Here is a 16880-nt window from a genome sequence, read left to right as displayed (position 1 = left end):
CTCCTGAATGAAATACTAAACGCATTGTATTCAGACTTCACCTCAATTTTCCTTTGCACTACTTATTTGCCCAGTGAAAATCTCTCAAATTTATATGCTTGGCAGAGATCCAAAATTAATATACTTCGAACTTTAACTTCTCTAAGTTAGCAATAACTATGAGTCCAACAGCAGATAGAACTCACCGCAGCTGACTTTGACTTTGACATAATAGCTTGAAACTAGCTGGGGCAGAGCTGGGAGGAGCTCAAAAGAAAAGAGACTCAAGATTTAACATGTCCAGTCACTGAAAAATTGTAATCAACATCACAAACAGAATCATTAAATTTATCATGCTCCGACAATGAAAAGCTGAAATAATGAAACTATATACTGCATTGGTTAGACTGCACCTCCAAGATTATGATCAGATCTTGCACCTAAGGCATAAATAAATCATTTAAGAACAGAAGAAATTAAGAAATGGGAGTAGGAGCAGCCATACAATCCCTTGAGCCTGTTTGGCAATTCAATGTAACTAATCTGATCTTTGGCCTCAATTCTACTTTCCTGTCTGATCCCCATAATCCTTCATTTCCCTAAAGTCCAAAACTCTGTGTGAATGTGCTATTAAGTCTGTTTAATTTAGTTTAGTTTAGGGATACATTGCGGAAACAAGCCCCTCAGCCCACCGAGTGCGAACCGACAGATGTCAGAGGTTATGGGAAAAAGGCAGGAGAATACGGTTAGGAGGGTGAAGTAGATCAACCATGATTGATGGGCCGAATGGCCTAAGTCTACTCCTGTTCCTTATGACCTTATGACCAGCGATCGTCGTACACTAACACCATCCAACACACCCTAGGGACAATTTTTACATTTTTTATTCACCAAGCCAATTAACCTACAAACCTGTACATTTTTGGAATGTGGGAGGAAACCGAAGATCTCGGAAAAATCCTACGCAGGGCTGCATTCAGAGTTCTCTGCCTCAAAGGCAAAATGACATGGATAGTCGCCACGCAGTACCACTTCTACAGAGAAATAAAAATTACAGGATTTTGATTAGTAGAGAAAATTTGGTACAGTGAGAAGAAGTGGTGTTGTACTGATACTTTTATCTGCTTCGCAACCTAATTTAATAAATGGAGACATAGCGGACCATCTTAGACGCATGGGAATATACATCAAGTGTTGTGAGGGAATCTCATGATACTCCCTATGCCCAGAACTGGCAAAGATGCAGGAAGTATTATCAGGAAGTATTATCAACCATATCACCCCCGTCCTTTACAAACTCCACTGGCTCCCCATCCCCCAGAGAATCCAGTACAAAATCCTCCTCATAACTTACAAAGCACTCCATAACCTGGCCCCATCCTACCTGACCGACCTCCTCCACAGGCACACTCCCACCTGCACCCTCCGCTCTGCTGCTGCCAATCTCCTATCCCCCCACATCCGGACCAAACTCAGATCCTGGGGGGACAGGGCTTTCTCGATCGCTGCTCCCACCCTATGGAACTCACTACCCCAAACCGTTAGAGACTCCTCCACACTCACCACATTCAAAACATCGCTGAAGTCTCACCTGTTCAGTACTGCCTTCAACCACTGAAGGTCACCTCACCTTCTGTCTCCTTTCTCTGTTCGTTTACATATTTACTTATTTATCTATTTATTCATTTCCCTATGTTCTCTAAATCTCTGTAAAGCGTCTTTGAGTATATGAAAAGCGCTATATAAATAAAATGCATTATTATTATTAAAATGCATTATCAAGTTTTGGAGCTGGAGTGAAAAATGACATGAGTGTGGCCCATTTGTGAGGCCAAGTGTTTCATAAATAGCAAGTTTCACTCTGCAGCTCAAGAGAGCCAGTGCAGGCAGGGAGCAACCGAGTGAGTGCCAAATACAGAAGTTCAGGTCAATCAGGTCTCTAGTCAGTTCTCAGCTCTGAATATTGATAGATAAAAGGTTTATCCTGGAGAGTGCAGTCAAAGTCATGGCCACAATACCACAAATGGCACAGCTGTACAAGGAGTGAGGAGAAAGGTCAAGACAACAATAGTTATAAGGTATCTTGTAGTAAGGGTAGTACAATAACATTTCGGGACAGATGGTGCAAGTGGAAGGGTTTTAGATTTGGGGCATTTGGATCATAGAGTCATAGAGTCATAGTGCGGAAACAGGCCCTTCGACGCAACCTGCCCACACCAGCCAACAATGTCCCAGCTACACTCATCCCACTTGCCTGCGCTTGGTCCATATCCCTCCAAACCTGTCATATCCATGTACCTGTCTAACTGTTTCTTAAACGATGGGATAGTCCCAGCCTCAACTACCTCCTCTGGCAGCTTGTTCCATACACCCACCACCCTTTGTGTGAAAAAGTTACCCCTTGGATTCCTATTAAATCTTTTCCCCTTCAGCTTGAACCTATAATAATAATTATTATATATTCCTTTATTCGTCCCACACCGGGGAAATTTACAGTGTTACAGCAGCAAAGTGGATAGCAAGAGAGCAAGAGATCATTCATTATAAATAGAAGATACATAAATTGTCATCAGTTTTCCGTGTGTTCTTAGCTGTTATCGTTGACTCATCTGCTGGGAGCAGTGCTGGTTGTGCAGCCTCACAGCAACGGGACTGAAGGACCTCCTATATCTCTCCTTCACGCACTAGGGGTGAAGGAGTCTGTCACTGAAGGAGCTACTCAGTCCAGTGGCAGTGCCCTGCATGGGGTGGGAGTCGTTGTCCAGCAGCGATGTTAGCTTTGCCATCATCCTCCTCTCTCCCACCGCCTGCACTGAGTCAAGGGGGCAACCCAGGACAGAGCTGGCCTTCCTGACCAGCTTGTCGAGTCTCTTCCTTTCCACCGCTGAGATGCTGCTGCTCCAGCAGACCACTCCATAGACAATGGCCGATGCAACCACCGTGTTGTAGAAGGTCCTTAGTAGTGCCCCCTGCACTCCAAAGGACCTGAGTCTCCTTAGCAGATAAAGTCTGCTCCCCGATGCGAGTCTGGTAGGCGAACTGCAGCGGATCCATTGATGGTCTCACCAGGGGGCGGAGATGGGTGAGGACCAGGCGCTCCAGTGTCTTCATCAGGTGTGATGTCAGTGCCACTTACCTGTAGCTGTTGAGTTCCTTCGGGTGCTGCGTCTTTGGTACTGGTACCACGCAGGATGTTTTCCACAGCTGTGGAACTCTCCCCAGTTTCAGGCTCAGATTGAAGACATGCTCCACTATCCGCACAGCTGGTCTGCACAGGACTTGAGGAGCCTCGAGCTGATGCCGTCCGGACCAGCCGCATTCCTTGCATTGATCTTCCTGAGCGCATTTCTCACCTGGTCTGTGGAGAAAGACAGATTGGAGCACAGGGGCTGGGAGTATGAGAGGAGAAGTGGGTGTGGGGGGAGGAGGTGGGGGTGGTGGGGGTGGTGGGGTTGGGGCAAGAGAAGCAGAAGCAGTGTGCAGTGACTGTGACCCAAGTGCTGTTGAAGGGGAGGTGGGGCAGCGTACTGGACGTGCAGACAAGGGGGGCTGCAGCTGGGGTGACTGGACCAGGGAAGGGGTAGGTGACTGATCGAACCTGTTGAAGAAAAGGTTCAGATCATTCACCCACCTCTGGTCCCCCACGGCCCGGGAGTCTGGTTCCTTGTACCCAGAGATGATTTTGAGGCCTCTCCAGACTCCACTGATGTTGTTCCTCTGCAGCTGGTTCTCCATCTGCTTCCTGTAGCTGTTCTTCCCCTCTCTGATTTTCCTTCTCAGCTCCTTTTGCACAGCCTTCAGCTCCACCTTATTTCCCGACTTAAAGGCCCTCTTTTTCTCCTTAAGGAGATCCTTTATGTCAGGGTTGACCCAGGGTTTGTTGTTGGAGAAACACCGTACAGTCCTGGTGGGTACACAGAAGTTCACACAGATGTAAATATAGTCCATGATGTACTGGGTTAGACCGTCAATGTCCTCCCCATGGGGATCACAGAGTTCCCTCCACACACTTGTTTCGAAACTGTCTCTCAGAGCCTCCTCCGTCTCCTCAGACCATCCTCTAACTGTGCGGGTCACCGCTGGTTGCCTGTGCACGAGAGGTGTGTACACAGGCTGGAGATGGATCATGTTGTGGTCAGATCTCTCTGGGGGGGGGGGGAGGGGTGCTGAGTTATATGCTTCCTTGGTGTTGGCATAAAAAAAGGTCCAGTATTTTGTTGTCTCTGGTGCGGCAGGTGACGTACTGGGTGAACGTGGGCAGAGTGGATGATGGGGGTTCATGGTTGAAGTCCCTGGAGATTAGAAAGAGGGCATGTGGGTGCTGTATTTGCAACCTGCTCACAGCTGAGTGCAGTACATCACAGGCCGTGTCGCCATTAGCAGAGGGGGGAATATATGTTGCTATCACAACAACATGTGAGAATTTCCTTGGTAGATAGTAAGGCCTCATGCTAACAGCTAACAGCTCGATGTCCCTGCAGCAGAGCTGCTCTTTAGCAGTGATGTGCCCAGGGTTACACCATCTATCATTTACAAACACAGCCAGCCTTCCTCCTTTTCTCTTACCACTCTCCACTGTTCTGTCCACCAGCCTCGGGTGAAAACCGTCCATTGAGGCGTTCGTGTCCGGAGTTAACGTGGTCAGCCAGATCTCTCTGTAAGCAGCATGATGCTGCACTCCCAATATTCCCTCTGGTGCCGGGTCAACGCCGCCAACTCGTCCATCTTGTTGGGGAGAGATCTTACATTTCCCATAACGATGGATGGGAGCACTGGTCTGTAACGTCTCCTCCCGACTCGGCGCTGAATTCCAGCACGGCACCCTCTTCTCCTCCTCAGCTCACAGGGGATGTCGGGTCTCTCCTGAGGCAGCACCGCTGGGTTACGGAGCGCTAACAGCTGCTCCCTCGTGTGAACAATAGGGCCCTGGCTGCGCGCGGGATCTCCGGACACGGTAGGTAAAACAAATAATGCAAAAACGGCTTTGTCTCCGTACCACGCTAAAGCTACACAAAACTAATACACAAAACTAATACACAAGAATAGTGAGAGAAATAACTTAACTAACTACTAAGAAAGAGAAAAAAACGCTCACCAGTGAGCAGGAGCTGCTGCAACGGCTGCCGCACAGGAAGGCGCCATCTTGGAAAGGAGAGGGGATGAGAGATAGCGAGGGGTGGGAACGGGGAGGGAGGGACGGACGGGGTCCTCTGGTCCTCGATTCCCCGACTCTAGGCAAGAGACTCTGTGCATCTACCCGATCTATTCCTCTCGTGATTTTGTACACCTCTATAAGATCCCCCCTCATCCTCCTGTGCTCCATGGAATAGAGACCCAGCCTACTCAACCTCTCCCAAGAGCTCACACCCTCTAGTCCAGCCAACATCCTCGTAAATCTTTTCCGAACCCTTTCAAGCTTGACAATATCTTTCCTATAACATGATGCCCAGAATTACGTTCACCAGATCAGTTCTAAAGAAGATGAGACCGATGCAGACCAGAAAGCTATTATAACAATAGGGCTAATACCTTCAATGACTGGTTTGCTGGTACTGTTGTGAAAGTTTGACATAGTTTGGGTGGAGAATGTGAAGCTGAGTATTCCTATTCAAGGGAGTAAAGCAGAACTGATAATGCAAGTACATAGTCAAGTGAGAGAGCTTGTAAGAAAGAATAATATTTTTTTTAATCCACAGAAAGGAGTCAGGCTATGTTTAATGATATATATTATAGCAAAGTACATAAAGGGTCAGATAAAACAAACAAGGAGAGCTAATCTGAGACACCACATGCTTCCTACATTTAAAAAATGGCTAGAATTAGTGTCAGAAGTGCAGGATTGTAATAAAAAGCAAAATTATAAAATCAAATATAGGGTATATTGAACTACTGGAAAGAAAAGTAAAAAAGAAACGAAAAGACATTTTATAAGTACTGAAGAGCAAGAGGATAATTAAGGGAAAAGTAGGGCTATTAGTGAAAAGAAATTCATCGGCCTAACTTATTCATGTAGGCAGAGAATGTGCGTAAGGTTTTGCAGATTTCTTTAAAAAGTGGGGATTGTTGCTGATGAGTGTAAACCGTTGAATTGCTGCCAGAGTAAAAGAGAAAGTATTATAGACACAAAATGCTGAGTAGCTCAGCGGGTCAGGCAGCATCTCTGGAGAGAAGGAATGGGTGACGTTTCGGGTTGATACCCTTCTTCAGACTGCAGTTCTTTCCTACACATCTGCATATGCAGTTCTTTCCTACAAAGAAGTATTATATTGGATTAGCATATTTGAAAGTGATAACTTGCAAATTTAAAAAAAATATCAAAAAGATTCTATACAAATCAAAAGGGCAGCACGTGTTCAGCCAGCCCTTGATTTTATTCAGACACAAGGAACTGTGGCATCTTGAGCAAAACACCGTGCTGGGGTAACTCAGCAGGTTAGGCAGCAACTCTGGAAGATATGGATAGGCAACATTGCTGCAGCAAATAGATATGTATTTAAGATGTAACAAAAGATCTTCCACTGACCAATGTAAGTAGTTGTGTTTGTGAATTTAGAGCCTTCGAGATGATTCGTTGAAGCATTGGCCATACTGTTTCAACATCTCTAATGAGCGGTTATAAGGTTGTCCAAGAAGATTTTCCCATGGTATCTTATTTGTTAGAGTATTTGCTGAGAAAATAGAGGTGCTGGAGTGCCATGATTACATCTATGTGCTAGGCCATGGAAAGGCCATTTGAAATGTTAACACCAAGGAAATTGAAGCTACTAAGTCTCTTCACCGCAGACCTGCCAATGTATGTTGGCGAGTGGTCCCTGACTTCTGCATTCTGTGATTACTTCCTTGCTTTTGTTGACTTTAATTGAGAGGTTGGTGTCATGGCATTACTCAACCAGCTGTTCTATTATATGGGTGGCACAGTGGCACAGCTGGTAGTGCTGCTGCCTCACAGCATCAGAGACCCGGTATCGATGCTGTCCTTGGGTGCTATAAGAAAATAACTGCAGATGCTGGTACAAATCGAAGGTATTTATTCCCAAAATGCTGGAGTAACTCAGCAGGTCAGGCAGCATCTGAGGAGAGAAGGAATGGGTGACATTTCGGGCAAGCTGCCCAGGCGAAATATGAGGTGCTGTTCCTCCAATTTCTGGTGGGCCTCACTATGGCACTGGAGGAGGCCCACGACAGAAAGGTCAGACTGGGAATGGGAGGGGGAGTTGAAGTGCTCGGCTACTGGGAGATCAGTTTGGTCAATGCAGACCGAGCGCAGGTGTTGAGCGAAGCGATCGCCGAGCCTGCGCTTGATTTTCGCCGATGTAAATAAGTTGACATCTAGAGAAGCGGATGCAATAGATGAGGTTGGAGGAGGTGCAGGTGAACCTTTGTCTCACCTGGAAAGACTGTTTGGGTCCTTGGATGGAGTTGAGGGGGGTGGTAGGGTGCTGTCCTTGGGTGCTGTCTGTATAGAGTCTGTTCTCCATGTGACCAGGGGGGTTTTCTCCTAGTTCTCCAGTTTCCTCCCACAATCCAAAGATGTGCAGGGTTGGTGGTTAATTGGCTTCGGTATATTGCCCCTTGTCTGTAGTATGCAAAATTGGGATAACATGGAACTAGTGATCGATGTGCAGACATGGTGGGCCGAAAGGCCTGTTACCATGCTGTATCTCTAAACAAAATTTCTCTCCTAGACTTACTCATCACCACTCATGATTCAGCCAACAACAGTGCTGTCATCAGCGAATTTATAAATGGCAATGGAACTGCGCTTAGCCACACAGTAATAAATATAAAGAGATTAGAGCAGAGGACTCTGCACGCATTCCTGGGGTTCATCTGTGTTACTTTTATTTATTCATGTCATCACACAGCTATTTGCCAAAAGCGAGCTGTAGCTTTCTTGTTGTCAGATTCTACAAGTATCTGCGAATCCTGCTACCACACCACACACTATTTCCATGTGTTACTGGTCAATGAGAAGGAGATTTTGTTACCCATCCATACTGATTGAGCACTGCCGATGAGGAAATCAAGGATCCAGTTGCAAAGGGAGGTACAGAGGCCCAGCTCTTGGAGCTTGAAGGGGTGATTGTGTCAAACATTGATGTCAATGAACAGCAGCCTGACAAATGTGTTCCTGTTATCCAGATGGTCGAGAGCAGAGGGGAGTGCCAGTGGAATAGCGTCGGCTCTTGAGGCAGTAGACAAATAGAAACGGATCAAGGTCATTGAGGATGTTGCTAAAATTTCGAGGATGTTGACTGCACTCTTTGAGGATGCTGGCAAGTCTTGAGGGCTAAAGTTACAGGGAGAGGTTTGGCAGACAAGGGCTTAATTCCTTGGAGTGCAGGAAACTGAATGGTGATCTTATAGACGTATATAAAATTATGAGGGTAATAACTAGAGTGAAATCCCATAGTAAAGGAATCAAGAACTATTCTGAGCATAGGTTTAAGATGAAAGGAGACAGATTTAATCGGAAATTGAGGGGCAACTTTTTCACATGAGAGTGGTGGGTATATGGAACAAGCTTCCAGAGGAAGTAGTTGGGGCAGGTACAATAACAACAATTTTAAAACATTTTGACAGGGATATGGGTAGACACGATTTTAAGGGATAGAAGCCAAATGCAGGTAAATTGAACTAGCTTAGGTGGGGCCTCCTGGATAGCATGGATGAGTTGGGCTGAAGGACCTGTTCTGTGCCATGTGTCTCTATGACTCGATTGTCCTTTAATACACCAGCCAGTTGGACTGCAAGGTCATTAACACTTGGCAGATACGCCATCTGGGCCGATGCTACATGACTTAGTTTTTGCACCTGTGTTGTAATTCCCTCAGATAATGGTCCAATGGTTTCTTTATTGTCACGTGTACCAGGTACAGTGAAAGACATGTTTTACATACAGCTCAGCAAGACTATTGATGTACATAAGCACAAAACCCCCAGTCAGTACAGAACAGCCCACATATGCAACAGGCACCATTTTGGTGCCACTTTACAGTCCCAGCTACAGCTGGTAACAAAGGCCCGTTACTGCTGTCACCTCCATTTTGGTTGTCCCACAATCCGATGTCCCTCTCCACGCCTGGCTCTCTTCAGCCCATGTTCCACAGTATCCGCTTCCATCGCCGCCTTCCTCAACCTCCTCTCCGATTCACGGTCCACAGGCGAGCATAAATATTTTAAACTGTAATGAATTTTAAATATATATATTTATTGTTTCTTATGACATATTAACTTCTACCTTAACCATATGCATGTTCCATTCTTTTTTGGGACTCCAATATTTTTATAAAAATTGAACATTTTGCATCCTAGTTTGGTGGTGGTGATAATTATTTAATATAATTGGCTTATCAGCCATCTTGATCAAATCACAAACAGAAAATGCTGGAAACACTCAATCGTTCCAGCAGCATCAATAGAAAGAGAAACAGAATTAATGCTTCAAGGCAAAGACCTATTTCAGATAATAGGTTCATATTCATATTCATAACATCAGTACTAAATATCTGGAAACCCCTCAAGCTGAAAAGTGTCAGAAAAATGTAAATTCTCATCATAGATATCAATTCAGTATCAAACATCATCGCTTTCCAACTTACTATAAATATGGAAACTTAATTTTTTCAAAAAGTGTCTGCATATTTCTGGGGGGATTGTGGAATTGATTCTGCCAGGAATCCTGACACAAATAAAATAAAATAAAATAATAAATAAATAAATAGAACTCCCACATAGACACAAAAAAGCTAGAGTAACTCAGCAGGACAGACAACATCTCTGGAGAGAAGGAATGGGTGACGTTTTGGGTCGAGACCCTTCTTCAGACTGAACCAGCATCTGCAGTTCCTTCTTACTACATTCCCACATCTTGTTTATCAGTTTCCCAGACTTGCTTGTGCAGGATGACAGGTTCCAAAGTACAACTGAAAATGGAGACTGTTTCCCTTTACATTATTCTTTGCAAAAATGAATGGGGGGCTGGTCCTCTTGGAATGTGCACAAATGGGTTAGGAATAAGCATAAAGCTGTTGCAGTACATTTCCATGCACCTTGCTAGATTCCAAGTGCAATCAGAGTGTCATGAATATCATTGGTTATGTTATTGGGTGTGCAAGAGATGTACAAAATGCTTCAGAGGAATGTGGTCTTCTGCAACATTGCAGCAGCGGTAGCATGGCATAGAAGTAGTGTAAGAGAATCCAAAGTCATGAGAATCAATATCCTTTTCAAAAGTGTTGACATGACAAAGGTACACCCTCCATAAAACTAGAGATTATCGTTTGCTTTAACCCATTTGTTCATGCAGTGAATGTGTTGCTACCACTTAGAGCTTGTTCTTAATTAATATCAAACTGGGTGGCTTACTAACTTATTCAGAAGGCAGTTGAACCACATTGCATGGAGTTACATACAGGCCAGATAGCAAATTTCATTAAGCAAACCAAATAGGTTTTATAACAATCTTGACGTTTAATTGCCACCATTTCTGCTACAAGCTTATTTTTCCAGATTTATTTATTTACTTGAATTTAAAAAACCTAACTGTCTGCTGGAATTTGAACTCATCGCTCCAGATGAGCAGTCTGGAAATGTTTAACTATAATACAATTTATATTCGTCATGATTCTTGCTTTTCTTCATTCAGTACATTGTTTTTATTCACAATAACTGGTGTTCATTCAGATAATACTTTGATTCCCCTAAATCACAAGGCAATAATTGCCACTTAATTAAATGGATTTGATTCAGGCAGCAGACATTTTTGTCAAGATAAACATTTCTTATCGTACAGGAAACAATGCAGGATTATTATTACATTATTACAAATGAAGTATATTAAAAAAAAATCTTAAAAAAAGATTTTCCAGATCTAATTGAGTATTGAGTATTGTGTACAGTTTTGGTCTCCTAATTTGAGGAAGGACATCCTTGTAATTGAGGCAGTGCAGCGTAGGTTCACGAGATTGATCCCTGGGATGGCGGGACTGTCATATGAGGAAAGATTGAAAAGACTAGGCTTGTATTCACTGGAGTTTAGAAGGATGAGAGGGGATCTTATAGAGACATATAAAATTATAAAAGGACTGGACAAGCTAGATGCAGGAAAAATGTTCCCAATGTTGGGCGAATCTAGAACCAGGGGACACAGTCTTAGAATAAAGGGGAGGCCATTTAAAACTGAGATGAGAAGGAACTTTTTCACCCAGAGAGTTGTGTATTTGTGGAATTCTCTGCTACAGAGGGCAGTGGAGGCCAAATAACTGGATGGATTTAAGAGAGAGTTAGATAGAGCTCTAGGGGCTAGCGGAATCAAGGGATATGTGGAGAAGTTGGGCACAGGTTACTGATTGTGGATGATCAGACATGATCACAATGAATGGCGGTGCTGGCTCAAAGGGACGAATGGCCTCCTCCTGCACCTATTTTCTATGTCTATGTTTCTATGTAATACTGTAATCCCATTTTTTGTCAGCAGATGCCACTGCAGTCATTTTTGGAAGTTAATTAATCAAATGAATGTATTTTGTCATCAAATGGCATTTTAGCTTTATAAACTGCCCCCGTTTGTTGGTTTTCTTTTATTTTAACAAAAGAACTCGAATGGAAGAATCAAGTAATAAAAAGTAAACAAATAAACTAATGTATAAAGAAAATAACATCTTATGGTTGTCATAAAGAGCTTTGATCCTTACTCACACTATTATTTGAAAGGAACACACAGCAAATAATTTTGGGCATACAGAAGCCAACAAACAACAAATACAGGAATTAACAATGAGGTTGCCGAGGGTACATCATGAGAAATTCTCATAGAGCATCATGGGCATAGAGGGCGGCATGGTGGCACAGCGGTAGAGTTGCTGCCTTATAGCGCTTGCAGCGCCAGAGACCCGGGTTCGATCCTGACCATGGATGCTGTCTGTATTGAGTTTGTACGTTCTCCCCGTGATCGTGCGGTTTTCTCCTAGATCTTCGGTCTCCTCCCACATACCAAAGACCTACCGGTTTGTAGGTTAATTGTCTTGGTATAAGTGTAAATTGTCCCTAGTGTATGTAGGATAGTGTTAATGTGCGGGGATCGCTGGTCAGACTCAGTGGGCCAAAGGGCCTGTTTCCACGCTGTATCTCTAAACTAAACTAAACTAAAGCATCAATAAATAGGTTGCGCAATTAAATTGATATCATGTGGAGTCAGTTGATCTATATACAGGTGCACGTAACTGGGTGTGGGTATCCCTGCAATCTCCAGCGTTGCAGAGACAACAATTCAAGTCTGTCCAACCACTCCCAGTAGCCAACACCCACTAATCCAGGCACTAAATATCCTCTGCACCCTTTCCAAAACATCATATCCTTCCTGCAATGGGGTGACTAGAAATGAGTGCAATACTCCAAATGCGGCCTAACCAAAGTTTATGAAGCTGTATTATGACTTCCCGACTCTTATACTCATTGCCCAGACCTATGAAAGAAGCATACCATATGCCTTCTCTACCACTCTATCTACTTGTGTTGCCACTTAACCCCCTGAGAGTTGTGGACCCCAAGATCCTTTTGTGCAGCAAAGGTCAAATTAGCAGGTTCTCAGCCCTTGTCAGTGTTACCTCCTACCTGCAACACATGTGCACTGATATTAATAACATTTGCTTGGCATTTTATCAAAAGCCTTATGAAAATTCAAGTGCACTGTATTAACTAGATTCCCCCTAATCTAAGTTGCTAATTATAACCTCAGAAACCATTGTTTCCCTTTCATAAATCCATGTTGAATCATCACAGTACTATTATTTTCTAAGTGTATCATTTTCTCAATAATAGGCTCTCACATTTTCTCTTCTATTGGTGTCAACCTTATGGGTCTGTAGTTCTGTTTTCTCTCTCCTTTTTAAATAAAAGGTTATGTTTGCTACCTTATAATCTTTGAGAAATTCTAGTGAACATTTGGAAAACCATCCATTTACTATCTCAATGACTACCTCTATCGAAATTTAGGATTGCAGCTTATCAGTTTCTGGAGGTTTATCAGGTTTTAGTCGCATTGATTTCGCTAATTTATTCTTAACTAATGCTAGGAAAGAAAACTATAGATGCTGGTTTAAATTGAAGGTAGACACAAAATGCTGGAGTAACTCAGCGGGTCAGGCAGCATCTCTGGAGAGAACGAATGGGTTACGTTTCGGGTCGAGACACTTCTTCAGACTGATGTCAGGAGAGGGGGCGGGACAAAGATAGGATGTAGTAGGAGACAGTGGGAGAACTGGGAAGGGGGAGGGGAAAGAGAGGGACAGAGGAACTATCTGAAGTTAGAGAAGTCAATGCTCATTCAGTGTAAACTGCCCAAGCAAAATATGAGATGCTGTTCCTCCAATTTGCGCTGGGCCTCACTATGACAATGGAGAAGGCCCAGGACAGAAAGGTCAGATTGGGAATGGGAGGGGGAGTTGAAGTGCTGAGCCACCGGGAGACCAGGTTGGTTAAGGCGGACTGAGCGAAGGTGTTGAGCGAAATGATTGCCGAGCCTGCGCTTGGTCTCGCCGATGTAGAGAAGTTAACATCTGGAACAGTGGAGACAATAGATGAGGTTGGAGGAGGTGCAGATGAACCTCTGCCTCACCTGGAATGACTGTTTGGGTCCTTGGATGGAGTCGAGGGGGGAAGTAAAGGGACAGGTGTTGTATCTCCTGCGGTTGATGGGGAAAGTACCTGGGGAGGGGGTGGTTTGGGTGGGAAGGAATGAGTGGACCAGGGAGTTATGGAGGGAACGGTCTCTGCGGAAAGCAGAAAGGGGTAGAGATGGGAAGATGTGGCCAGTAGTGGGATCCTGTTGGAGGTGGCGGAAATGTTGGAGGATAATTTGTTGTATGCGACGGCTGATGGGGTGGAAGATGAGGAGAAGGGGGACTCTATCCTTGTTATGAATGGGGAGAGGGGGAGCAAGAGTGGAGCTGCGGGATATAGAGGAGACCCTAGTGAGAGCCTCATCTATAATGGAAGAGGGGAACCCTCGTTTCCTAAAGAATGAGGACATCTCTGATGCCCTAGTATGAAACACCTCAACCTGGGCACAGATGCAGCATCGACGGATGAATTGGGAGTAGGGGATAGTTTTTACAGGAATGCTAACTAATAGTAACTTCATTCATCTCCTCATTCACTCTAGACTTATTATTTTCCAATATTTCAGGGAATTTCCCCTGTATTTGTCTTCACAAAGGGAGTCAAAGTATTTGTTTAATTTCCCTACCACTTCCTAATTTCTCAGTATGATATATGCTGTAGATGGCTCAAATCCTTTTGCTAATTATTTTTGTGTTACCCACTTACATGGACATAGAGGGCCCAAGAAACAGTTTCTATGCAGTAAAACCTCATGAATATGATGACACAGCTTGTGCAATTAATCCAAGCTCTTTCACATGAGATCCACCCACAAATATCAGAGGCTATTCATATGGAATGTACACTACTGTATGGCATATGATTCAATTAGTTTAGGGTTTTCTTATTTAGAATTTAGAATATGGCCACACCTATGAAAGCATGTTTTCAAGGTGATATATTCAACACAGCAATGCAATTTAAAGACCCAATTGTACATTTAACACTTATGTCTGCAGCAGAATAGTTTGATGGCAGCTATTTAATTTACAAAGGTACTTCCATTTATCCCAACAACCATTGTTCACTATTAGTGCTTCTGTGGCCCATTGGTTTTGATAGATGAGTTGGTCTTTAGGACAGATGTGGCATACTTCACAGAATGGCTGGAGTTCTCTTGTGTATAATTATTCACAAAAATTCAGACAGAATTCATTATTGTTTAACCCGTGAATTGGCAGAACATAAATTGAAACGATAATATATCCAATGTAACCCAGGCCCATCTGTGCTTCTGGCAACCCACTAAGAAATGTTCTAAAGATTGCATTTACCCTTGAACTTAGCCTTCAAGAGAATCCCATAGTCATGCTGATGAATGTACAACAAAAAATGCACTTGTAGTTCCGACTTAAGTAAATGATAACCACATAAACGGTCAAATACATTTCTTAAAAATGGTTGCAAATAAATCTATGTCTTCATTAATTAACATTTTAAACAAGAATTATCAATGTTTAAATTACAGTATGTTTTTCAAATTATGTATTTTCATGATTCAGAATATTCAAGATTCAAGATGGGTTTATTGTCACATGTACCATAAGGTACAGTGAAATTCAAGTTACCATACGGCCACACCAAGTGAAAAGCAGTAAGACACACAAACACATAAAATAAAATTTAACATAAACATCCACCACAGTGGCTCCCCACATTCCTCACTGTGATGGAAGGCAATAAGGTCCAATCTCCCCCTCTCTCTTCTCCGTGGTCTGGGCTGTCGAACCATCTACGGTCGGGGCCCTCATAGCTCCCGCAGCCAGTGATCTGAGCCCCTCGCGTCAGGGTGATGGAACTTCCTCATCAGAACGGTTGAAACTCACCACGGCTTGAAGCCCCGACTCAGTCTCTAACCATGGACCTCGATGTTTAAAACGGGCTCCAAGACATTTATGTCCGCGCCGCGCCTGCGTTGAAGCACAGGGTCGGTCTCCAGGAAAGGACGCACTGCTCCACAATGTTTGGCCACAATGGAGGACGGAGATACGACACAGAAAAAAATCACATCTCCGTCGAGGTAAGAGATTGAAAAAAGTTTCCCCCAAACCCCCCCACACAAAACAAAAAAAACGAACCAAGAAGCATAGTTTTAACCAAAGATAATAGAGCAGGGCAAGATGAACCACTCCGTCGAAATCGTGTATACTGAAGTGTAGTACGCAAAGGAGTGGAACGTCAGCTATTTTAGTAAGCAAAACCCACCGATCGCTCTGCCTCTCGCAGTGTAATTAGTGTTGTGGGGGAACAGTATGTGTGATGATACCATTAAAATATCTCATCTATCCTCACTTTTTTAAATTGGCTCTAAGTATTAAGTTAAATGTATTTTCAATTATATTGTGGACACAGTAGTTCTATTGTTTGCAAATGCCTAATCTCTGCTTCCATGACTTTTTAAAATAAAACAAAAAGAGATACAGCTTGTGGAGGTGAAATTAAAATTAACAAAGCAAAGAAGAACAGTTCATTAAATATGATTAATTGCCCAGATACAGAGTGGATCTCTAGTGCAAATATTCAATCAGTAACATCCAACGTTTAAAGATCACGAAGCAGCAACTCTTCAAGAAATAGTTATAAATGTCAACTATCAACTTATCCAAGAAGTTGAACAAAATTAAGTGTTTGCAAACATTGTATATACAAAGAAATCGCAGAGAGTTATGAACACTGCCCAGGCTAGCACACAAAATCTGCCTACTAAATTGGCGCTGAAATTTACCCATGCCCTACTACGGTTTTTAGAGTTGAGTGGTCTATCTTGCTCCTTTAAGATCTTTGCTTTTAACTCATACTTAAAAAAATGAAACAGAAGGAAAAGACAGACTGTTGGCAAGGCAGCCATCGTCGGTGCCCCCTGGTGGGTGTCATTATTTAGCCATTATCATTATTTTTTTCATTCATTTTCTCTTCGTTCACTCATGTATTCACTCAGATGAGTATACACAACATTCATGAATATAATTAACTCATAACATCACGAAAAAAACTCAGACTTGAGATGTTATTTATGTTTTGTTACCTGATTGCTGAGTATATACTGCATTTTCTATTTTTTACTTTACATTTATTGGAAAGTTCTGTTGCAAGGGATAACATCAGGAAATTACTTGTGCACAAATGTGTATATCTGCTGAGTAATACAGCTGACATAAACTGTAAAGAGATTATAAATTGGCAAACTAACTCTCAACTGTTAGAGATATAAAGCATTTGTTCTGGTATTGATGGAGACT

The sequence above is a fragment of the Rhinoraja longicauda genome, chromosome 3 (assembly GCF_053455715.1).
Source record: "Rhinoraja longicauda isolate Sanriku21f chromosome 3, sRhiLon1.1, whole genome shotgun sequence".
NCBI classification, from domain to species: Eukaryota; Metazoa; Chordata; class Chondrichthyes; order Rajiformes; family Arhynchobatidae; genus Rhinoraja; species Rhinoraja longicauda.
The sequence above is the reverse complement of the archived record's forward strand: the minus strand, read 5'-3'. Positions refer to the sequence as shown.